Here is a 25,133-nt window from a genome sequence, read left to right as displayed (position 1 = left end):
AATGCTCATTCAGAGAATCAGTGATTCGGCCATAGACACAACTTTAAATGTTTTTTCTACATACTTTGAGGTACCAGGTGTGGTTTATGAATGCTGTGACGCTGGGGAAGATGGGACGTCCCACGTGCTCAGCGGTGAACCTGGAATCGGACTTCCAGGTCCACTGGGGAGTGCGCTGGGGGGCCCCCGGCTCTCACCCCTGCTTGGTGATCAGCCATGGGGGGATCCTGGGTGCTCCTCCAGACCCAAGAGGCACCAGTCACCAAGCTGAAGGAGTGTTGGGGCGGGGGGGGCCAACACACTTCCCAGTAGACCCAGAAGTGAACCAGAAGTGCTTCTGGTCCACTTCTGGGTCTGCTGCTAAGCACGTTGGGGATGCTGGGGAAGCCCCCCCATGCTCCTGTGGGATGTTCCATTCGCCCCACCATTGCAGCATTCATAAGCTGCCTGGTACCTTGAGGTATGTAGAAAAAACATTTAAAGCTGTGTCTCTGCCCAAATTGTTGAATCTTTCCAAATCTCTCCAAATTGATTCGGAGGGTTCCGATTCAATTCGGAGAGATTAAAGGGTCTCCTGATTCAATTTGGATTCGGAGGTTCGGCCACCAAATCAGGCCCTTCTTCATACAGCCCTTTTATATACCATATGTTGAGTTTTTGAAGAGATGAGGAGTGTTGGGGGATCAGGTAGCCCTTGGCTGTCTGCTCTCCTGTCTCTGTGTTTATCACAGCACCCAGCACTTTGGAATGCCATGCTTTGTGCCACTTCTTTTTTTCAGTGTTTTGGGTTTTTTTGCTACCAGGAAATCCCAGTAGCACATGTTGCTCCAGAGTTGCTAATTAGCAGTGCAGCAAATAGTTAATGTGCAACATGTACGGTTTGTGGCACCACAAAGAGGTTTGTGGCACTACAAAATGCACATGCCTGCATGTCTGGATCCAGCCATTCAGGTTAAAATTCACTGCTTTTCACATTACTCCTTATCTTATTTTGATCAAGAAGGTCAGAATCTGATCTAAAACTGGTTAAAAGGTTTTCAGACCATAATTCCCTGGTAATTACCGTCACAAACCATGAATTGTTGCTGTTACACTTTCAAGTGTTGTTACTATTTTATCAACAAAAATAATAGAATCATAGAAATGCAGAGCTGGAAGGGACCTCAATAAGGGCTCAACTACATGAGATGCCTCACTGCTGTAGCAATGAACTACGGCTATGTAGCTTATTGCTACAATGATGTAGCATTGGCAGGCATGAACTGTGATGCTGATACTACTGCACAGTAGAAATGAGCTACTGCACAGTAGGGTTGGAAATGACCCATGCACTGCTGGGACTGAGCAGTCATGATGGTAACAACTGTGCAGTTGGGGGCATGTGTAAAAGCTCCGTAAGTCATCTAGTACTACTTCCTGCTCAAAGCAGGCTCATCCCTATCAGACCTATCCCAAATAAGTACTTTCTGATCTGTAGTTAAAAACTTTCAATACTGATTATTCCACAACCCCTCTACATAACCCTCACAATTAGAAATATCTTTCTAATAGCTAACTATTTAAACAATTACTTCATGTCCTCTCCCTTCAGACACAGCTTTGTATACCCAATGAACTAGGATTTAAAGTGCCTTCCTTTATATTCTTTTCTTTCTAGTTCTGGTTATGGTCCCATTAAAGATCTGTATTTGTACCCCCAACTTCAAATTTGAATGATTGCTCACAGACCTAGAATTATTACTGAAAATGATTATTTCATTTATAATAAACAATTTCTTGATACATAAAGTTTCATTTGCATTCTCTGAAGGAACTGATAAATTGAAAGCTATCTTGTGAATTTTATTAAAATTATAAAGTGAAGGAAAAAAAGGAACAACAGCAATTAAGTCAATGACAAAACTACCATTAACTTCAAAGGGGCTAGGATTTCACCCCTTTTTTCTTGTTTTTAAAAATCATTTTCCCATTACTTCTCTGAAATCAACCTTGTCAAGAAGGTTATTTTTGTTTCTTTTATGCTATTTTTGCTCCAGTTGTTGTTGCCATTGGTGCTGCTGTTTTCTCCTGGGCAATATGATTTTATCATCACATCAAAAAAAAATACAGATCTTTTTGAGCAGATCAGAATAGCTTAATTTCAAAAGACTGGATTTATGCAGGAAAAAAGGAGGTGCCTAATTACTCTGAAAATTCTTAGTACTACAGCTGGTTTGTACATAAAAAATAAAGCTATGTACTGGTGCCTGTGATTAAGTGCCATCTCATGATCTAATTGCTCTAATGATCATATAATTTCATCCACAACCCCATCTAGTGAGGAAACGGCAAGAGCGTGATTAATTATGTGTTGTTTAGAAGAGATTACCAGTATATCAGGTCACATCATTCTGTGATGCTTTTGCCACTCAGGTTGGAAGTTCATATGCCTTTTTAGTAGGCCTGTGCAAAGTGGCAAGTATTAGCTTTGGTGATGTTCTAATTTCTTAGGGCAGCCTCCCAAATTATAGTAGCAACTTTAACTTCAAAGGCATGGCAAGCAGAATCAAAAGGGAAAGTAGCAAACATGCCAGAGGACATAACAGCGAGGTTGACTGCCAAAGGATATTACTCTAAAGGATGAAACGTCAAATGGGCTGAGCCAACCTAAATCTTTCATGCATATTAAACAAGTTTTTGCTTGTTCTACAGCCAGTGATAATGGAGAACAATTAATCACTGTCTTCTTGATAACAATCTTTTACTCAATAGAAGGCTGTTTGTGAAGAAGTAAGGGGCAACCTGGGCTGGAGAGGGAAGGACTGGGAGGGGAGACTGGTTTACCTGCAACTGCCCCATTGCTGCAGCTGGGCACAGCCCAGAAAAGCCTTTTTTCTACTAGTTGCTTCCTTTGGATTGGAGGAAAAGGAATGAGCACCAACATAAAGAGATATCAGGAGCAAGCCAGGAGTGGGGAGTGAACCAAGACTCCAGAAGGAGGTATGGAAGCACCTGCTCCCAAGCTGAGGAAGCAAAGATGGCCAAACAGAAAGTAGTGGGAAGCAAGCCCCAGCTCTACACAGCCTGGCTGGAAGGCCAGATATCCAGGTTGCAGCTGTATTAGTCTACAGGTAAAAGCAATCAGGGCACAGGGTAGAGGTTTCATAGTTTCATAGTATTTAGGGTAAGGAGGGACCTGATCAGATCACCTAGCCTGACCCCCTGCCACAGGTAGGAATGAATGCTGGCTTCACAACACCCCAGACAGGTGATCATCTAACCTCTTTTTGAATTTGCCCAAGGTATGGGCAGGGACCACTTCCTTAGGAAGGTGGTCCCAGATTCTGCCCACCCTAACTGAAAAATATTGATCTCTAACCTAAACCTATTCCATCAGCTTATTACCATTGTTCCTCACCACCTCAGGGGGTGCTGGCGAGAAAAGGGCTCTTCCTATTTGCTGATGATCACCCCTGATGAGTTTGTAGGCAGCCACTAGGTCCTCCCTCAGCCTCCTCTTGCTGAGGATGAACAGGTTTAGGTCCCTCAGTCTCTCCTCGTAGGGCCTGACCTGCCCTCTCACCAAGTGGGTGGCCCTCCTCTGAACCCTCTCCACGCTGGCCACACTCTTTTTAAAGTGTGGTGCCCAGTACTGGACACAGTACTCCAACTCCAGCCTGACCAAAGTCACATGGAGGGGGAGTATCACCTCTCTGGGCTGGCTTGAGATGCATCTTTGGATGCATGACAAGGTATGGCTGGCCTTTCTGGCTGCGGTCTGGCATTGACAGCTCATGTTCATCTTGGAGTCAATAATGACTCCAAAATCCCTTTCCACCTCTGTGCTTTCAAGAGGGGAACTCTCCAGCCTGTATTTATGCTGTGGATTCCTTCTCCCAAGGTGCAGCACCCTCCATTTGTCTACGTTGAACCCCATCCTATTCTCATCTGCCCAGTTCTGTAGTCTGTCAACATCTAGTTGCAGCCTCTCTCTCCCTTCAAGTGTGTCCATCTCGCCCCACATCTTAGTGTCATCAGCAAACTTGGACAACATGCTTTCAACCCCCTTGTCCAAGTCGCTGATGAAGATGTTAAACGGTGCGGGCCTGAGGACTGAGCCCTGGGGGACCCCACTGCTCACATCTTGCCAGGCTGAGTATGGCCCATCCACCACCACTCTCTGAGTGCACCCCATCAGCCAATTTTTCACCCATCCAACTGTGTAGGCATCAGTGCCATAGCCACCTAATTTATTGCTGAGAACAGGGTGAGAGACAGTCTCAAAGACCTTAAAGTCTAGAAAGACTACGTTCATGGTGACACCATCATCCAAGGATTTAGTTACTTGGTCATAAAAGGCAGTCAGGTTGGTCAGGCAGGACCTGCCTTTGATGAACCCATGCTGATTGCCCCTGAGCATGATCTCCTCTGCAGGCCCCCCACAGATGTGCTCCTTGATGATTCTCTCCAAGATCTTCCCGAGCACCGAGGTGAGGCTTACAGGGCTATAGTTATTTGGGTCCTCCTTCCTCCCTTTCTTAAAAATTGGGACCACATTAGCTATTTTGTAATCTTTTGGCACCTGGCCAGATCACCACGAGTGTTCTTAAAGCCAGGCCAAGGGCTCCACAATGCCCCCTGCCAGCTCCCTCAACACCCTTGGGTGGAGGGCATCTGGACCTGCAGATTTTAAAATGGCCAGCCCTTCCAGAAGATCCCTAACTACTCCTGCACTGACCCAAGGCCTGACACTGCTATCCCCAAGATTGTCCCTACCTCTAGTAGGAGAGATGTCCTGGTCCCTGTTCAAGAAAACAGAGGCAAAGAAACTTAAAAATATCAGCTTTCTCATCTGGTGTAGCCACAAGATTACCATTTGAGTCTTGCAGGGGCCCTACATTGCCCAGTGCCCTCTTCTTGCTCCTAATGTACTTGAAAAAGGACTTTTTGTTGTCCTTAATCCTGGATGCTAGCTTGAGCTCCATCTCTGCCTTGCCTTTTCTAATAACCCTCCTATACTCCTGGGCAGAGGAGGAGTACTCCTCCTTGGTGATCGCTTCTCCCTTCCACTGGTTGTATCCCACCCTTTTAGTCTGCAGGCATTGCTGAATGCCCTTGCTGAGCCAAGGGGGTTTCTGAACACTCTTACCCACCTTGCTTCTCTCAGGGACTGTTACCCTTTGGGCCTGGAGGATCGTCCCCTTAAGGTATGACCAACCCTCATGGACTCCCATCTCCTCTACCTTCTGGGCCCATACTTCCTCCCCCACTAATCTCCAAAGCTTATTGAAGTTGGCCCTTCTGAAGTCAAGGGCTTTAGTCTTGCTGTAAGCCCTTGACACCCTGAGCTGGATAGTGAATTCCAGCATGTGATGATTGCTATTGTCCAGGTGGTCAAGGACCTGCAGTCTCCTCACCAGTGTCTCTGCCCAACCCTCCTCTAACCCAAAGCTAATCCTTGATGTTGTGAGGTGTTTTTTGACATAGAGCACGACCCACCCCCCACCTCTCCTTTATGTCTTCTCACTTCCATATAGGGTGTATCCCCAAATGCCCATCGCCCAGTCATGGGTGGGGTCCCACCAGGTTTCTGTGAGCCCTACTCAGTCTGGATTCTTACTCACAATCAGGAGGTACAGTTCCTCCTGCTTGTTCCCCATACTACGAGCATTAGTGTAGAGGCACTTGAGGCCTCCTGAGGGTGCACGCGCCTCCCCTGCACTCACAGGACAGTTGTTGCCCCCTACTTCCAGGATGTTGTTGCTTACCTGGGCATCCCTTTCTATTGTTACCCTACATGCTGGTGAAGCATCCTCTCCACTCAGAGTGGCCCCTTCCCCCAGCGAAGCTAGTTTAAAGCTCACCATATGAGATCAGCCAACCTAGAAGAAAAAATACGTCTGCCCTTAGGGAAGAGAGGAAGCCCATGTCCTTTTATTAGACCAACAAGATTTGGTCTAATCTGTGGCCACCTGAAACCTGAGATACTGCTCCTGCCTTGTTTCAAGGTAATTTGCATCCTAACAGCCTCACAAGAGAGCTGAGAGACTCCTTACCAGGTAAGAACTGTTTGCCCAGAGGAGCTTTCCATCTATTGACTCCTCTGTGAAATCCTATCAAATATGAACTTTCATTTCTACCCAAGGGAACTTTTACAGTCTTTTCTCCAATGCCTGATGAAGGGTGTTGGTGCTCAAAAGCTTGCAATTAAATATTTTTTTTGCAAAAATCTTGCTGGTCTAATAAAAGATATCACCTCTACCATGAGCCCTGATTGACAGCCAGAGGAATTATAGCTGGAGGCTGATCATCAGAAGCCCTAACAAGGAGGGAGCTCAGTGTGGACGAAGCTGGGATGAACAGGTATCCCTGAAGTAGATGAAAAATGCTGATGGCAGTAAAGTTACTTTCTATCGTATTACTTTTGAACAGTTATTAATGTTATGTGCCTGGCATGGGTTGTTCTGAACAAGGGAATAGGAACTGTAATTATAACCTGCTTGGCAGGGGAAGCACCGTGACCGCGTAGGCGGGCTCCCCAGGGCAGGTGATTGTCTTTGATATGTCCTCCATCGGAGGTCTATATTGAGCAGATTCTTTTGGTGCTGGGTGGTGGAACCGGAGCTTGCTCCATCCACTCCATGCATTGACCTGGTATTACTGCCTCCAGGACTGGTGTAAAAAAACAGAGGAAAAAAAAAATTTTCCTCCACACAGGTCCCTCTGCCTCACAGAGGGAAAATGGATATCAGTTTATCTTTTCTTCATCACTAAGGGCAGGTTCACCTCACAGGCAGACTGCAGGGTGGTTTCTCCCCAAGCTCTGTGGTCCTGGGGCTCCTTCCCTTCTCTCTGAGCCTGGATGAGCCCCTGGGGATAAGTTCCCTCTTCTCTGCTGCCTCAGGAGCTAATCAAATATATGCCTATGCTCTTGCAAGCAACAACTTTCTGCAAACTTTCCCACTCTGCCTTTGCAAGGATCCTGGATGTGATGGATACTAGCTGAATACCATTTTTCATGTAAAAAATTAAAATACCATTAAATTTTTTTAAACATAAAGTATTTGTTGAGTAACCTAATGCACTTTTGTTACATGGCCAGCTATGGCCCAAAAGATTAAAATCATAGGCCACTGACAGATGTGAACCATGCCTCCCTCCAAACAACACTTTACCAGAAGAGGTAGCATATTAGTTGGCCCTGGCTCCCCAGTGTCTATATAGATCAGGGACTTAAGTGGGGCTTTTTGATGCTTTGATCTAAAGCAGATTGAATCAATCAGCTATTAGATAACTGCCAAAAAGCCCTGCGGAGGTGGCTGATCTATACAGATGTTGGGCAAGCTGGATCCAAATAACTCACTTCCTCTTATGGGCATGTGCTGCACTTGGTGCGGGAGCACACCAAACTTAAAGTGCCGTTTTATTGGGGGGGGTTTCCACATCTGTAAGGAGCCATGGTTATAACCAATTACTCATGGGTCTGTGATTTTATCATAACTAGTGAGTGAATGCTCTATATATAACAGACAATGACATTTGATAAAAAGCAGTTCTTGGATATTAACCTCAGTGGATTCTCATAGATGACTCTTTTCTCTAAAACCAGTTCAGATAACACAAACTACCTTCCCTGCTGCATATTTAGGTCTCTGTTTAAGCAGTTTTGAAATAAGAAGAGATTTAAAAAACATATTATGTAAACATAATTTACAAATTTACATATTGGCCCTATACCAGGGGTAGGCAGGATCTGGCTCACCAAGGGATTTTATCTGGTTTGTGGTGGGTTCCTTAGTGCCATCTGGCCCAAACATTGTGGGCAGCCTGGACTAAAGCTGGGGTAACATGGTGGCTGGACTTGCCTCCCAGCAGCCACCATCAGTCTCTGCCACTGCTGCTAGACCCAGCCCCACTGCCTGGGCACCCTGTGCCATCCATCCCACACTCACCACCTCAGGCAGGACCTGCATGGGCAGGGTACATGGCCAGGCAGATAGGACAGGGCTGCAGGCAGGCAGTGAACTGTCTGGGAGAAGGACATGCAGGTAGGGCTGGAATCATGGGGCAGGATTTTGGGGCAGTGATAACGTGGGGCCTGGGATCAGGGCACAGGCATGATCCACTGCTCTATACCTTGTAAAAAGTCCCATACAGTCATTGGATGCAACACTGCACATCCCTGTGATGGGTGCCAGTGCCATGGGCATAGGTGTGCTGGGGGTGGATCACAGGTCTGCCCCAGGCCCCGGCTCTGCACTGTCACTGCTCCACTATCCTGGCCCCAGCCCCGACCACCCCTCCCATTCTTGGATGCTACTCCCCACCTGCCCATGGCCCCATCCCAGCTATGTGGCTCAATGTGGAGCACAGCCACTTAGGAGTTTTGGTGAGCTCTTGCAGGGTGGGAGAGGCAGTACTACAACAGCCTACAACAGCTCACCAAAACTCCCTGGGCAAGTCCACACGAGCGTGCACATGCCTCTTCCCCCGCCTCAAACCCCTTTGAGGCGGGGCAACAGGCATATGCAGGAACAAAAAAATGTTCCCTGCGCTGCAAATTGCAGCCCCCTCAAGGCTCCCAACCCCTGCCAGCCCCCCTGAGGCCCCTGTCCTCTGCTCTGGCCAGCCCCATCCCCCCAAGCCTGCCATCCCTGCCCTCCAACCCCATACTTTGAAAAAAAAAAAACCTGGCACTTACCGGCAGTTGAAGCTACCGTCTGGCTGCCTGGGGCCCTGCCCGCACAGTGCAGGGCAGGGTGACAGCCCCAGTGGCCCCAGCCCAGGCCCTCCTGCCCCTCCACTGTCCTGTGCTGCCTGGGGGGCTCTGCCAGGAGGACCTGGAGCCCTCCACCCCTGCTTCTAAGGTAAGCAGAGGGTTTTTTCCCCATTTTTTTTCTGTTCTTTTTCTAGGTTATTTTTTTAAGTGATGGTGTTTGGGGTTGTGGGGGTAGTCTTGGCAGCCTGGGGGTGCAAGTTGGGGGGTGGGGCTGGGTGGGGAAGCCATTGGGGGGTCTGGGGGAGCAGGGGTGGGGCTGGGTGGGGCAGCCATTGGGGGGGCTGCAGCAGCTGGTGGGGGATGGGGCCAGGTGGGGCAGCAATTAGGGGGCTGGAGCAGGGCATGTGGGCCTGCAGGGGTGGTGATAGCCCCTGTGGGGCCATTTCACTTCCACTGGGGGGCCATACCCCTTTTGTGGGGGATGAACCCCTTGTTGGGGGGGTGAACCCTTTGTGTGGGGGATGAACCCTGTTGGGGGTCTGAACCCTTTTTGGGGGGCTGAACTCCCTTTTGGGGAGCAGAATCCTTTGTGTGGGGGATGAACCCCTGTTGGGGGGGCTGAAACACTTGTGTGGGGCCCAAACCCCTTGTGTAGGGGCTGAATCCCCTGTTGGGGGGCTGTAGCCCTTGTGTGGAGGACCAACCCCTTGTGTGGGGGCTATCACTCTATGGGAGGGCAGCAAAATATGTATTCATGAATTCATGAAACCTGTATTTAGAGTTCACTTCATTATTATGGTAAGAGAGTTGCTTTAACACTGTAGATATATCAATAAAGCATTGTCCAACTGATCACTGTCTCTGTCTCACTCTCTCTCTCTGTCTTTATAGTGGTCTTTTGTTTTACTTGTGGAGGAACATGGATTTGGGGGTATTTTAGAGAGTGACTTTGGGATTTTTTTTTATTAGGATTTTTCAGTTTTCCAATAGGAAACACCAGAATTCCTGCTAGGGAGACCAGTGCCAGGACCCTGATTGCACAGAGCTGGCACCTTGGACCCATCTGGCTGTGGCTGACCTCCTGGACAAATGGGGCCAGGAGGACATGCTTTGACAGTTCAAAGCAGGCCACCACACCCAGACAATCTTCCGGGTGATAGCTGCCCAGATGGCCAGGCAAGGGGCACAAATGGCAGTAGTGCCACATAAGGGCCAGCCCTGCAATCACAATCCACTGGCAGCTGGCACAGAGGGGTAGATGCCTTTACTGGATCTGCAGTCCCCATCCAAGTCTGGCAGGTGCAGCAGCCCCCACTGCCAGACTGCTGCAGTGGGTCGAGGGTGCAGGGTACTCTCAGGGCTGCTTCAGCAGTCCAGCTGGCACAAAGGGTAGTGTTCCCAGGTACCAATTGGCTGGGCCTCAGAAGCTCCTGAGAGCTAGTAGCCCTGAGCTACTTGCCAGGGCAGCTTTTTATACTACTGGGGCCAGGAAAGGGCAGCTGTTTATACCACTCAGGACAGGACCTGTGCTGTCCCTGGGCTCTAGATCTCCCTGGCTAAAGATCCAGGAGGAGCCAGGCAGGGTTATTTTGCCTCAAGTGGCACAGTTTGCTCCACAACAAAGTGCATGTCTGAGCACGTGCGCTGAGTAAAAAAACCCTGGCTCAAATTTGCACCATGTCTATTTGAACTGCTGCAAGCGCATGTGCTTGTGTGTGTGGACGTTCTTCCTAAGTCACCCTCAAGCCCAAATAATTTCCCACATTTGCCCTAGACATTCATGTATGCAGTTACTAGGGAGAAATGCTAAGAGACCTAGTACTGCTTCTATTCACATGTTCTAGTGGGCTCATAATACCTTTACTATGTGGTAATATTCACAGCTCCTGATTTATGGCTATTATGCCCTAGATTTCCCTAGTGTGAATGCTGTGAAACTAGAGAAATGGTAGGTATGAAGGGACATCTGGATGCACCCCTTTTACATATGGAAGTTGTACACCCAAACAGATCTCCTAATAATTCATTTCTGACAAGCTTTGAATTCAGTTGTTCCTTTAAGTGTCATATAGTCAATAAGCTATTAATGTGGCTCTAAAGAGATTAATTTCAGAGTCCTGCATTAAATGTTAACCTTAAATTCATTGACATTACATGTTTAGCATATATGGCCTCATTTTCAGTTTCTTCAAGACTTTTCTGCAAACAGCCAATGCTGAAATAAACCAAGTTCCTCAATATATCATACGCATGGCCATAATACATGGCCTGCCTAACCAAATATCAGAATCAGTCTAAAAAAGATGGGAGCTAAGGACACTGAGGGGCATTTTCTCCAATTTAACACTGAACCTAAAAAGCCTTTTCAGAGACAGGGGAAAGTTGTATTAACACTTTTTCCCATCTTCCCCTTAACTTATGTTTCAGCCTGAGTAAAAAAGTAGTTCTAGTTATCTTTCAAAAATTAGATTCAAGTTGTAGATTCAGAAGGTAGCCTGAAATGAGGAAGTACTGGTAATAATAAACTGTGGTTCATTTAATGCAACCACAATACCTTTGTGAGACATATAAGGTGACAATGAAAGGACAATTGAGACATAGAGGAGTTCAGTGATTTGTCTATGGTTACAAAGCTAGTTTGCAGCAAGTCAAAGAAGACTTTAGAACTTTTAACTGCTAAACCCTGCATTTAACTTCAAGTCCTCCCGGGGGATTTTCAGCCCCAAAAGGCTTGACACTTTTAAGGTGTACCCATACCTAGGAAAAAATATGACTCATTACAATCATGCATATACAATCAGTCAAGAATCCAGAAATGCATGAAAAACCTTAATTAAAACTGTATAAAGCCAGTCCTTAGCTATACCACAGAAACTGTTCATATATCAGAACTGAAATGCAGAACTATATGAAGTGTTTGCATTCATGAGATAGAGGAATCTGATGGAATTTCAGAAGGAAGTTATTGATCATTCCTACATGTTATTAGAAAAATAAAAATGTATTTAACCTTATATGTATTTAACCTTCTATGTCTTAACCTGCTCAGTGGTGAAAAAAGATGTTAGGGACTATTTAGAAAAAATGCCCATATACAAGTCCATGGAGCTGGATGGACTACAGGTGAGGGTGCTGAGGAAGTTGGCTGATGAGGTTGCAGAACCACTAGCCATCATCTTTGAAAACTCATGGCAATCAGGAGAGGTCCCATATGACTGGAAAAGGGAAAACATAGTGCCCATATTTAAGAAAGGGAAATAGGGGGATCCAGGGAACTACAGACTAGTCAGCCTTACCACAGGCCCTGGAAAAATCATAGAGCAGATCCTCAAGAAAACCATCTCAAAGCACTTGGAGGAGAAGAAGGTGATTAGGAACAGTCAACATGGAATCACTAGGGTCAAGTCATGCCTGATCAACCTATCTTCAATGGTGAGATGACTGGCTGTCTGGATGCAGAGAAACAAATGGATGTGATATACCTTGATTTTAGCAAGGATTTTGATAGTCTCCCACAACATTCTTTCAGGTGAGCTAAGGAAGTATGGGCTGAATGAAGGGACTGTAAGGTGAATAGAAAACTGGCAGGAGCATAAGGCTTAGAGGGAAATAATCTAAATCTAGTTTGCAGCAGGTATCAAGCAGAGTACCCCAGGGGTCTGTCCTGGGACCAGTTTTGTTCAATGTCTTCAGCAACAACCTGGAAGTTGGGCTAACTGAAACCTGGTGGTACCCTACCCACAATTGGACAGTAGGCATTGAGGGACATAGGCTGTACAGATGGAAGGGGATATAAGGGGTGGGGGGTTGTTGCTCTCTATGTTAAGGAGCAATATACATCTTATATAATCAAGATGGGACCAGAGGAGGGGCAAATTGAGGTACTGTGGGTCAAAATACAAGGGGTCCAGGGGAAAAGGGACTTGGTAGTGGGAGTCTACTACAGACCTCCACACCAGGAGGATGGACTAGACCTACAATTCTCAAGGCAGGTCTCAGAGGCTGTACAGTCAAGGGACATGGTTAACATGGCTGACTGAAACTACCCCGACATCTGCTGGGAGGAGCAGTCAGCCAGGTCTCATCATTCACATAGGTTTTTAACCTGCATACAGGACCTTCACTTAACATAAGAGGTATACAGTTCCCCACTAGGGGAAACACCTTAGTGGACTTGGTGTTAGCTACAGGGGATGACCTTGTGGGGGATCTGCAGATACAAGGGAACCTAAAGAATAGTGACCATCAATTGATTGAATTTACTATCTGGCGAAGGGTGGGAAAGATAACAAGGAGGGATGAAGAGCTAGACTTCAGAAAGGCCAACTTCAACATGCTCAGGAGGTTAGTTAGCGAGGCACTGATGATCAAGGGCATTGATGAAATGGGAGTCCAGAAAGGATGGTCATTCCTAAAGGGAACCACCTTTCAGGCACAGAAGGAGACAATCCCATTGTGCTTGAAAGGGGGCACAGGGTAACATAGGACCCCGCCAGGGCAGATGAGGGCAATTGGTGACAGATAGGAGGGACAAAGCTAAGCTTTTCTGTGAGTTTTTTGCTTCTGTATTCCTGAGCACAGAGCAGGAAAAATCTGCCAATTGGATTATAGACGAGCACAGGAGAGAAACTAGCCCACCAAGTGTTAGCGTCGACTTAGTGAAGGGACAGCTGGAGGGGCTGGATGTGTTTAAGTCAGCAGACCCAGATGATCTTCATCCAAGGGTGCTGAAGAAATTGTTCAGTGTCATAGCAGAACCACTGGCATGGTTGTTTGAGCTCCCTTGGTGCTCAGGTCAGTTCCTAGAGGACTGGAAAAGGGCCGAAGTGGTCCCTATTTTTCAAGAAGGTGAGGAAGGAGGATCCGGGTAAGTACAGGCCAGTTAGTCTCATCTCTATCCTTGGGAAAACCTTTGAAAAAATGATTAAGAATCACATTTTTGGGAGTCCAGCAGGAAAAATAATTTTGAAGGGCAACCAGCTTCATAGCAGGTAGATCCTTCCTGATTAACCTTGTTTCTTTTTATGACCAGGTCACAAAATGCTTAGTTGCAGGGGATAAGGTAGACGTCATCTACCAGGATTTTAAGAAAATCTTTGATATGGTATCTCATCCTATTTTCATAAATAAACTGAGTGGCTGTGATGTAGATGATTACATGGTTGGGTGAGTGGCAAATTGGGTAATGGGACGCACCCAGAGAGTGGTGGTGGACATATCGGCATCGACCTCGAAAGATGTGGGCAGTGGAGTTCCCCAAGGTTTGGTGCTTGGACCAGTGTTGTCCAATATCTTCATCAGTGACTTGGATGGAGGTGTGGGGAGCACTCTGTCCAAATTCATGGATGACACTACATTATGGGGTAAACACAGTAGTGGGCAGGGAATGTATCCAGGTGGAATTGGACAGGGAGAAGTGGACAGCATAGAGCAGGATGCAATTCAACAAGGACAGTTGCAAAGTGCTATACCTAGGGAGAAAGAATCACCAACACATTTACAGGCTGTTGGATGCCCCTCTCATTAGCAATATAGCAGAAAGGGATCTTGGAGTCATAGTTGATAGTCGTCAATGTGATGAAGTGATCAGTAAACCTAACTGTACTTTATTATGCATGAGCAGGTACAGCACAAACAGGTCCAGAGAGGTGGTACTTCTCCGCTTTGTAACACTGATGAGGCTGCAGTTGGAGTACTGCATCAAGTTTTAGGCGCTGCACTTCAAGAGAAATGTGGATAACCTTGAAATGGTTCCAGAGGAGGGCCATTGGTATGGTTAGGGGCCTGCAGGTAAGGCCCTATGAGGAGAGATTAAGGGACCTGAATCTTTTCAGCCTCTGCAAGAAAAGGCTGAGAGGTGATCTTGTAGCCATCTATGAATTCACCAGGGGGACAGCAAGGGATAGAAGATGCTCTATTTACCAGGGCATCCCTTGGAATAACTAGAAATAACAGCCATAAACTAAAAGAGAGCAGATTTAGCTTATACATCAGGAAGAACTTCCTTACAGTAAGGGTTACCAGAATCTGGAATGGGCTTCCAAGGGTGGTGTTGCTCTCCCCTACCTTAGGGGTCTTTAAGAGGAGACTGGGCAAGCACCTGGCTGGGGTCATATGATGCCAGCGCTCTTTCCTGCCCAGGGCAGGAGGTCGGACTTGATGATCTGCTGAGGTCCCTTCTGACCCTAATATGTATGAAACTATGATTCTATGAAAAGCATTGCTTTAATCAAGACCTTAGCAGGCAAATTGCTCTTCTTCCAACCCAGTCACCAAACCCAAAACAAAGAATCTGTGTGACTCTTGCACTCTTCCTTAATGAAGCTCAGAATATCTGGTAACCAATTGCTGGTTGAAGACAATAAGGAGGACTGATTGTTTAATTGAAACTGTCTTCTTGCAAATCCATGAAACAATCAATCCCCACGGCAATCAATCAATCAATCAATCAAATGTGGCCACATCACACTTTTTATTTTAACCAGTTGTTATATAGTGCCGTAAAGTTGTGTTTTTATTATATTAGGGCTTGTCTAATCATCAAGTTATTCAGGACAGTTATTTCAGAAAAGGAGGGTCCACACATAACACTAGAAAAGAATTGCAATTGTACTCCAAATTTAGATTCTTATCTTAATCTAAATTAATGTTCAAGTGTAGTTAGTAGAGATAATTGATTACATTTGGTTTTAGTCATTTATTTATTTTCAAAATGCTTGATTTTGGAGTTACATTGCCAATAATAGGGGAGCCACTATGAATTTAATAAATTATTGTTAGTGTATTATGATTCTTCCAGTTCTGGAGGAAGTAGAAAAGCTTTGAATCTTATAAGGTGTTGGTGCACTGTCAACTTTTCAGGCCACATATCTGCTGTATTTGGCCAGCTCTGAGTCTTTAATGAAATAACTTCATAGAATGAAGACAAGGCATAGCATTGCCATCCTGCCTTGCTCTCTGCCTGTCTTCAGACTAACACAGCTAACCATGTCTCTATTTATAGACTGTTTTTGCATGTTTTTGTCCACATGCATCTCTAGTGTACCCAGTGCCACACTATTGTCTTGGTATAATTTACCGGTTACATTTAATTTCAGATACCATCAGGTGAAATTATGTCCGTTCTACACTTGTTTAGTATTAGCTTTAGAAAAATGGTTTCTTTATTTCTGTATCCTACAGCTCTGGGTTTGGTACTTTGCTCCTTAGATTTTAAAGCAGTTCAAAAAGAAGGTAATAATTATAACTACTCTAAAATATATTTGAAGAAGCATTTTGAAACATATTTGTTTTTTGATGAAAACTACTAAAAATTATGAAATCAAAAAATAGTTAATTCATTTTTTGGCATTTCCCATTCTTTCTGTCTTCCAGGCTTCCCTCTTCATTTTCCCTTTCCATTTTGTCACTGATAAATGTTTTTAAAGAGGGAGAAAAGAGAAAGTGATGGATAATTGCCAAGCCTATAGTGGGCAGGGGGAAGATGGTTAATTTTTCAAACTGGAAAAAGTCTGAGATTTTGGTTTAATTTTGTTTTGTGGAAAGGGGAAGAATTTTTTTTTAATTCAAAATTTTCCCATGAAAATGTTCATTAAAATAGATGATTTTGTTATTTATGTATGTATTTATTTATTTTTACTAACTTGGGTCATATTAATCCCATGATGCAGATGAACAAATAGAGGAAGTGAATGGGAAAATGCCATGCTTATGTTTACACAGAAAACTAGTAGTGGGGTTTGGCCAGTAATTCAACATATCATGAAATGAATAATAACAGGGGCCAAGCTATTACCATGCTCTTTTCTATTTAGTGACATCCAATTGACTTCTATTAATACAATTTTTAATACCACCATTTGTTTGCCTATTTCCTCCTCTTCTGTTCACACCAGCAAGCCAACTGCAACAGTTTGCTTGGCTGGCTAATATGAGATGAACTTTCATCCAAGCCAACCCGAACAAGACAGTTTGATAAACACAGCAACAACTGGTTATGAACATTTTAGCCTCTGCAATTTTAAGCCAGAAGAGGCATTCCATTTATGAAACAATCAAGTTGCCTGTCAAGTCTTGTTTGCTGTGCATTACAAAGAAAAAAGCTAACATGCTACTGCTCAGAAGTTATAGGGCTGGGTTTTCTGCTATAGCTTCACAGGCAGAAGCCAGGCCTTAGACCCAGACTGGGGAGTCCATATGTATGTGCAAGACATGCACAGCCTCAATTCCTCAGGTAGAGAAGAAATTGAATCAACCAAGAAGAATAGAAAATTGAGTATAGCCCCAGAAAACACTTAACATGTTTTTATAGAACGGGGCATCTGAAAGAACTGCTGAATTAATGCAAGAAACAAGGGGGGGTTCCCACTTTTATATAGAGAATCATAGGGGTTAGGGTCACAAGCCAACAGGCCAAAGGGAGACGACAGGTAAAAGATACAGAAACATCATCACTGTGATAATATATACTTATCACTCTAGTTCTCTCACCACACCTCTGGAGGTGTCCCCAAACAAGCCTTTAGTCCAGGAGCACTCAAACAGCAGCCTACAGCTGCCCCCAAGTCTGACACCAGCTCCCTGTCCAAACAAGCCAGTGGGATCCCCAGCTCCACTGTGCACTAGGGGTGCACCGATAGAGATTTTGAGGGCCAATACTGATAGCGGATATTTAAGGAGGCATACTGGCTGATACCAATCCAATTTGATGCAGCTGTGTGCAGCTGGTAAATCTGTTGTGGTAGAAGGGGAGGGAAGGAGGGCAGATCAATGTCCCCCCACAGTGAGGGAGGAAGGGGGCAGGGGCAGGCGCTGCTCAGCCAGGGTGGGGTGGACGTGGGCACAGAGTGGAGTTGCGGCTCATTGGGGTGGGGGAAGCCTCCGGATCAGGGTGGGGCAAGCAGGCTGCACCTTAGCGCGGGCTAGGCTCAGGGCAGGCTGTGGTGGTGATGGGAGAGGGGCTATAGAAGGACCTGCAGCCACCGCAAATTTCCTGATGACGGTATAAGGGCCACTGAATTTCTTACATAACTTTTGGCACTAACTCCTCCTCCTGGTTTGGTTCCATGCCCACATCAACCCCTCCAGTTCATAACCTGCCCAGTGACCCTGAGGTTATAGCATTCTTTTTGCCTTTGTGAGGCTGATGCCTGATGTCTCACAAGTTTGTCTTGCTGAACTTGCCTAGGTATCCTTACCATCTTTATAACGTATTTAGATGGATCGTTATTCTTCTGATATTTTTACTCCACGGACCACACACCAAGCAGTAGGCAGATCTCCAATCCAAACAACACCATATATGGTATATATCCCATAAATGACTTCACACTACTCCAGTCAGCCATCATGACATAAAGGAGTAACTCACCTCAGTCTGTCTGATTGTCTTTGATCACAGAAGGCAGCATGTCAATCAAGGTGTGGTCAAATCATTGCACCAATCCACTAGTTTGGGGGTGATATGCTGAGGCGTGGTTTTGTTGACTTCCAAATGGCCACATATATGAAGAAGTAGTTGAGATTCAAAATTTCTTCATTGATTAGTGTGCAGCAATCAAAGTACACCAAGGTAGCACACAAATCTCTCAACAAACAACTTTGCCACAGTCTGGGTGTAACAAAGTGAGAGGTTCCTGTTATGTAAGGAATCCACCCATCACACAAATTGCAGTGGCGTGAACAAGAGGGCTCATAACCAGAGTCAACAGAGCCTGGGGGAAAAAAAAGGGAGGGAGTAGTCAATTAATTAGCTGTGGGAGGGACTTTAAGACAGGCAGCTCCTGCCTCTTTAAGAAGATGCAGCAGGCTCAGATGACTGGCCCTTCATTGACATGGAAACCCTGTGCTGGGCTGGGAAAAGCACATGACCAAAAGGGTTGTGGCTTCCAGGCATATAAACCCAGGGCCTGAGCCACAGAAGGTAGTCTGGAGCTGCATGCTGAAAGGTGAGGTGCTCCTGAGGGAGATGTCTGCAGCAGATGGACCAACAGGCACCTGAGTTGTTCCCTAGAGCTGCCAAGATGGCGCTAATGGGAGCTGAGGGCCCTGTAGTGATGTAATGACCCAGAGTTGGGTAGATTCTTTTGTTGTGAAGTAGGACATTTTTTTATATTGTGAATTAGGCTTTAGACTGGAAATCCAGGTTGTGGCTATGGGAGAAGTCTGGAGGTGACAGAGGGGTGCCTTGGTACTAGGGGCACTTGGTACTAGGCAGCCTAAACAGGATCAAGGACTAGATAGCTAAGGGCTGGGGAGAAAAGCAGTCTGACTCAGCATTGAAGACCAGGGCTGAGGACTGGAGAAGCAAGCAGCTCAGAGTAAGGGACCAGAGGCCTAAGGGTGGAGACAATGAGGGCAGCCCAGCTGGGGGTCAGGCACCCTGAGGGCTAAGGACTGGCCCAGAGTGAGAGACACAGGGGCCTTAACTGACAGGACTGAAACCAAGAGCTGGACCTAAATCAGTGGGTCAGCAATGGAGGTTTGTAGCCAGAGAGAAGGGAGGCTAAAGCCAGGAGGTCTGAGTCCTCTATAAGGGATGTAATGGCATACAGAATAATATTCACAAGGCATGGGTTTGGCTGTAAGGTGGAAGGAGGCCACAAATTTACCTCTTCCTCTTCCAATGAGCAGGACATAAGGAACTGTTATGGAGACAGAAAAAAAGAGCATCTTAGGCTCACCATCTTCTTAGTGCAGCCTCCCTTCATCAAGTTTTACAACAAGATGTGGCAGGTAAGGGAGCAGGGTAGGACCTTGGGAGGGGAGGGCAAGAGCCAGCCCTGGTCAAAGTGACCTCTAGTGGGCACTGTGGCAACCCCTGGCACCTGACTGGCTACACTGGGGATCCTGGTCGGGGAGACGGTATGCTTCTGTCCACTTGGAAAAATAGTCATCAACTCTTAAAACATATTTATTTCCACAGGGTGTAATGGGGAGTGGACCCAGGATATTCAGGGGATTCCAGCCTGTGTGGCCCCTGAGATTACTCCTCATTCCTTTTCAGGGACCATAAACCTTGCACAAACTGCACCAGTCCTTAACAGATTTTCTCTGATCTAATCAGAAATACCAAGACCGGACCTCATGAGAGATCTTCTGCATGCCCAAATGCCCCAGGTATTAGAATCATGTAGGACTTGCAGAATTTTTGGTAGTTTCTTCTCTGATACCAAAGCTTTCAGTGTTTAACAGGAAAGGTAACTAAGGGTCAGTGTATGCTAAGGTAGGGGATGGCATCAGCCACTGCTTTAACTCTATAAAGGCATCATGATAGTCTATGATCCAGATGAACTTTGCCTTATTGAAGAGCTTATGTAAGAGGCTTGCAATGGCAGCAAAATTTGCCACAAATCTTCAATAATATGAAGCCAAACCCTAAATGCTGCACAGTTCTGTTATATTTTGAGGTACTGGTCAGGCCTTAGCAACCTATATCTTCTCTGGATCTGGCCCTATCCTCTTTGTGGTGATCACATGTCCCTTTTTCCTCCATCTCTTGCAGCTACTGATCAACAGGGATCCTGGTTTTCTCTGATAAAAAATTGTAAATTCTCTGATTAAAACCCCCCATATCTGTGGTTAAAATTATAGCCCCCCCACAACCCTTCCCCCAGTCCTGCTTGCGCCCCTCATGACCTAGGGCAGACAGCACTGGATTAATACCAACAATTCCAAGCCTGTCAGACAGGGGCCTTAAAGAGTACCCATCCATTTCCAACAGGAGTTTGATCAGCAGCTGCAAGAGATGGAGGAAAAAGGCATCATCAGGGCCTCTGTCAGCCCATGAGCTATACCTATGGTGTTGGCATAGAATAAAGGGTGAGGTGGGTGGGTCTGTGTGGATGATCATACACTGAATGATGTTACTATTAAGGATGCCTTTTCCCGTATCTCAAATTGAAGACATGCTAGACCTCCTAGACAAAGCTCAACTGGCAGGTGGAAGTGCACCCAGAAGACAGAGCTAAGACAACATTCACTAAGAAGGGACTTTTAGAGTTTCATGTTCTGCCTTTTGGTTTACATAGTGCTCTCAGTACATTTCAGAGACTGATGGATACAGTGTTAGTGGATTTCCAACGGATATCCTGCGTGGTATACCTGAATGATATCATTCTGATAGGCTGAACATTTCAGCAGCACTTAAAGAAACTGAAAGCAGTCTAACAGGCTGCCAAATGTCAGCTTTTCCTCAGGGAAGTGAACTTTTTTGAGACCTGTGATCTCCACAGAAGGGACAGAGCCAGATCCAGAGAAGATATAGGCTGTTAAGGCCTGACCAGGACCTAAAAATATAACAGAACCATGCAGCTTCTTGGGGTTGGCTTCATATTACCTGTAAAGGCTGAGTGCATCTGCATATTCTAATAGAACTTATACTGCTTCCACTTATTCAGGTTCCAGGCCATGATGACTTAACTTGAACTTGCATTACTATTTTCATATATTCCAGTCAAGGTTCTGGCTCTAAGGTTTTGGCTTTTGTCTGACCTCAGTGCTCTAACAGCAACCAGGCCCTCTGTTCTGGGACCTCCTGAAGAACAGCCATACCTGTCTCAAATGTCCCAACTACAGTGCCCTGACATGTTACCTGTGGTTCTGTTGGTGGGTTAGCAACACAGACTGGAATGTCTGTGGCCTTATCCATTGCAGTTCCTACCAGGAACCCAAATTCATTAGTGAACTTAGGTTCCAATAAGCCGTCCTCTTCTTCATGGCACCATCTTTTGAGTTTGTTGGTGTTCATCATCTCACTTCTAGGAGGTATTCTTAGATTCTTCTCCAATACCACTTTATATTCTTTTGCTTGGCTATCCATGGAATACGAGGGGAAACTCCTCCTTAGAAAGAAACAAGAACAATTTGCAAAGTTCATAGTGACCTGATAATTTTTTTGGAAGTCAGTGCCTAGCAAGGATCTTGATTGGCATTCTTTGCTGCAAGGACTTTACATGGAAGCTGTAGGACTTGGAGGCTGGTGATTGTACTCCACTGTCCCAAAAGTTATTTTACATTGGCTGCCTTGATCACTAACCTGCAGGGTTGAAGGCTTATTTCTGTCTCTGTTGTAGCTTGCTCCTATACCCACTTCTCCTCGCTAAAAGCATTGCTGATGAATTGGCCATGGGCTAGCAGGAACTGCATCTTGGGACAGACTTATGGAAGGCCTTTACAGCTAATGATCTTTCCTTAATATGTGACCACTCCCCACAGATGAGACACCCAAGCTGCAGTTCTCCAGCATCCCAGGATCCAGTGTTGCCTCTCCACCCTCCTGTTTTATGGGAACAAACTTTCTACTCCCTGGAATTTACTGCTTAGGGACACAGAGGTTTCTGGTACCAAACCAACTGCCCCTCTCACCCTTGGGGTGTGACCTTCCCACCCCAGGGCTGCAACCCCATGTGAATAGCTTGAAGAATACATGCCAACTAGCCAGGTCATGGAGCATGGACAGGAGTAGGTCTGTGGTAGTGTGGGGGAGGCACAAGGTAGGGAGCCAGATTGGGTTTCCATGAGTGAGGGCTTCCTACCTAGGGCAGTAGCTCCTTCAAAAGTGACTTTCCTTACCATTTCCACCTCCCAGTCACCCTGGGAAGCACAGCCAGCACCTTCCCCCCTCTCACGCACACACACACACACACACACACACAGCTCCACCACAATCCCAGTCTCAGTTTATTAAAATGTTAGGTCTTATTTAATTTACTTCTTTTTTATCTCTCTCTCTTTTTTTTTCACTTCTTTTTATTTCATCTTTCTGTGGCTGATTTCCTCCATTTTGCCGCCCATCCCAAATCTCTCATCCTCATTTCCTTTCCACCTCCCATTTCATCATCAACACCCATTCCATTAACTCTCTGCCTCCCAGTTTCATATTCCTGCTATCCCTTGCACTTCTCACCTAAAGATTTAGACTGCTCCATGCTCGGCACTTGGCACCCCCTTTCCCCACTGCTGACACTTCCACAGTTGCCTGCAAGAGCTCCCTGCTCATCACCACCACACCCCAGCCATGACTACTGCCGCTTGTGGATAGTTGCCGTGCCCCCCTGCCTCCTGCGGCACATGACATTCTTGAATCAACATTTGAGCATCTCAAAATGCAACATGAAACAATGTCCTCAGACTTCTCTGTGGTCAATATAAGGCCACTGGGAACCCTGGATATATGGATTGCTTACCCATGCCACCATTTCTTCATTGCTATTACCACCTGTTTGCCTACTGGTACTTTAACTATGCCTTTATTTTTCTGGGTAGACATGCCCCCAGAATCTGAGCTATACAACAGGGAGTTTGGAAACTCTCTAAGATAGAACTGTGATGCTAGAAGCTGTGGATCTAGGCAGAGTTCCTGTTCAGCAGAAAGTCTGGGAACCTGAGAGCACAAACTCAGCTAAGAGGTCCAGGATTTCCAAGCTCCCTTGTTTGGGAAGTCCAGGATCTAGCTGACCTTCAGAGTCTGGAAGCACTGAAATCCCGCACTCTTGCCCATATGGCATGACTCCTTAGGAGCTTTGGCAGCTTCTAAATAAAGCTGACATGCTTGGACAATCAACATGTTAGTATCTTTAATAAAATGAACGGGACTGTTTTGGAAACTATTTTGTTTTGGAAATCCCATGTTCTGGTATTTTTAAAAATATTTTTTTCTGATTCCCTGTACACATGAAATTTAGGGAATTTTGATTTTGATCCAAATATTAATATTTCCTACAACTTTGAAATTCTGAGATTTGGCCAGCTCTTGCAGGAAATATGACAGAAAGCACAGCTAAGACTTCTTTACCAGATACTGTTATGCCCCTTGTTGTCATCTGCAGCTAGTGAAGAGTATTTGCAACTCTTATATTGTTCTGATTTGTGTTAGTGACTGGCTTGAGGTAGAGCAACTCTGGGACTACAGGAGTGGAAAGCACATTTTTACATTGCTTGGCACATGAAGATCTTGCCCTTGAAGTATGATCCAGCATTCCAAACATGGTGAATTTATCAGCTCAGCTTCCAGTCCCCCTACCAAATTTGTGCTCAATTCCATGCATACTTAAAACAGCAACTACAACTCATTTTCACAGTATAGATAAGTTAAGAAATACAAAGAAATGTTACTTTCTCTATTTTCTGCACACAATGGGTGCATACACACTTACTAATTTCCTGACAGTTAAGCTGATTTAACTCTTTAAGGTTAACTTAACTGGCAGTGTATATACACATATGTGGAGCAGAATTGACTTAAATGTGGCACAAGATAACACACCTCCAAGATGTATTACCTTGAGTTGCATTAGTTAAGTTGACTTAGCTCACAAGATGGCTGCCACAGGCTGTAGATTTGTGTGCTCTGATGTGGCTTAACTTAAGTTGGCTTAGTTAAGTCACTTCAGTTAAGTCGCCTTAATATATGTGTATGCACCTTAGCGAAGTTTGATCATGGATTTGAATGAATAATTCCTATTCATTTTTTTAATGGGGATTGGGTGTTTTTTGCATCCCTGTTCTTGAGGTAAGTATATATCCATGGGGATCTCGTAAGGGACCACCCTCTACTTACCTGCCATGCCTTTGATCTTATGGAGAAAATAAGGGAGTATTCAATGATAGTACTGTGGCTCCCCCATGGGTGTACTCACATGACGACAAGTAGTGGACTTAGGGTTCCACCTTCCCTACACCCTGTGCACATACCAACCATTGGCTTTTGCGAGAATGTGGAATCCATTACCTTGTTGATGCCAACAAGTTGTTCACAGGTGTTGGACTGCAGGGGTGTCAATTGCATCTGGTCCTTCTCATCTGGTCATGTTGTAGAAAGGAACATTGGCAACCACCAGGACTTACTCAATCTAAGAAGCAGCAAAGACAGAAAATAAAATAAAAGAAATTCCTGTACTAGGACCAACTCAGGATATACCCTTAAGGAACAGAGTTTTCCCCTTTTCCAAAATAACACAGGTAAGTTAGCCTCTAACCCTCATGGGTCAATAAACTTCCCCTTGGCTTGGGTGGCCTGCTTTATTTCTCTGTGCCTATAAGAACTAAAAAAATAGTGGCCTGGTAGGTTGACCAATTGTAACAGAAAAAGAATGGATCCAAAGAAAAAAAACATAACCTGAAAAAAAATGCCCACTGCTGCCCTAGGCCCAAACTACAAGGCCATACTCAGACTCTTTAAATCAAATTCTTGGAGCTCTCCCTCATGGGACAGCAACTTCCTCCCCTTGGGTCTGTGGAGTGGGAGGGAAAGGACCCAGGACTAGGAGAGCATAGGAAGGATGAACAGGGAGAGGTGTGGGGCAGGGGCAGGGGCAGGGGGGAGCTGGGAGGGTCCTTCCCCCCGATGCAGCGCTTACCATGCAGCCAGGGCTGGTGAGGCTGGTGGCTCAGCATGGCCCTGCTCACTGGCGATGGTGTTTGGCTGTGTCTGGTG

This window comes from Crocodylus porosus, unplaced genomic scaffold, assembly GCF_001723895.1.
Source record: "Crocodylus porosus isolate Cpor-Errol unplaced genomic scaffold, CroPor_comp1, whole genome shotgun sequence".
In the NCBI taxonomy this organism is placed as follows: Eukaryota; Metazoa; Chordata; order Crocodylia; family Crocodylidae; genus Crocodylus; species Crocodylus porosus.
Note: the sequence above shows the minus strand (reverse complement) of the source record.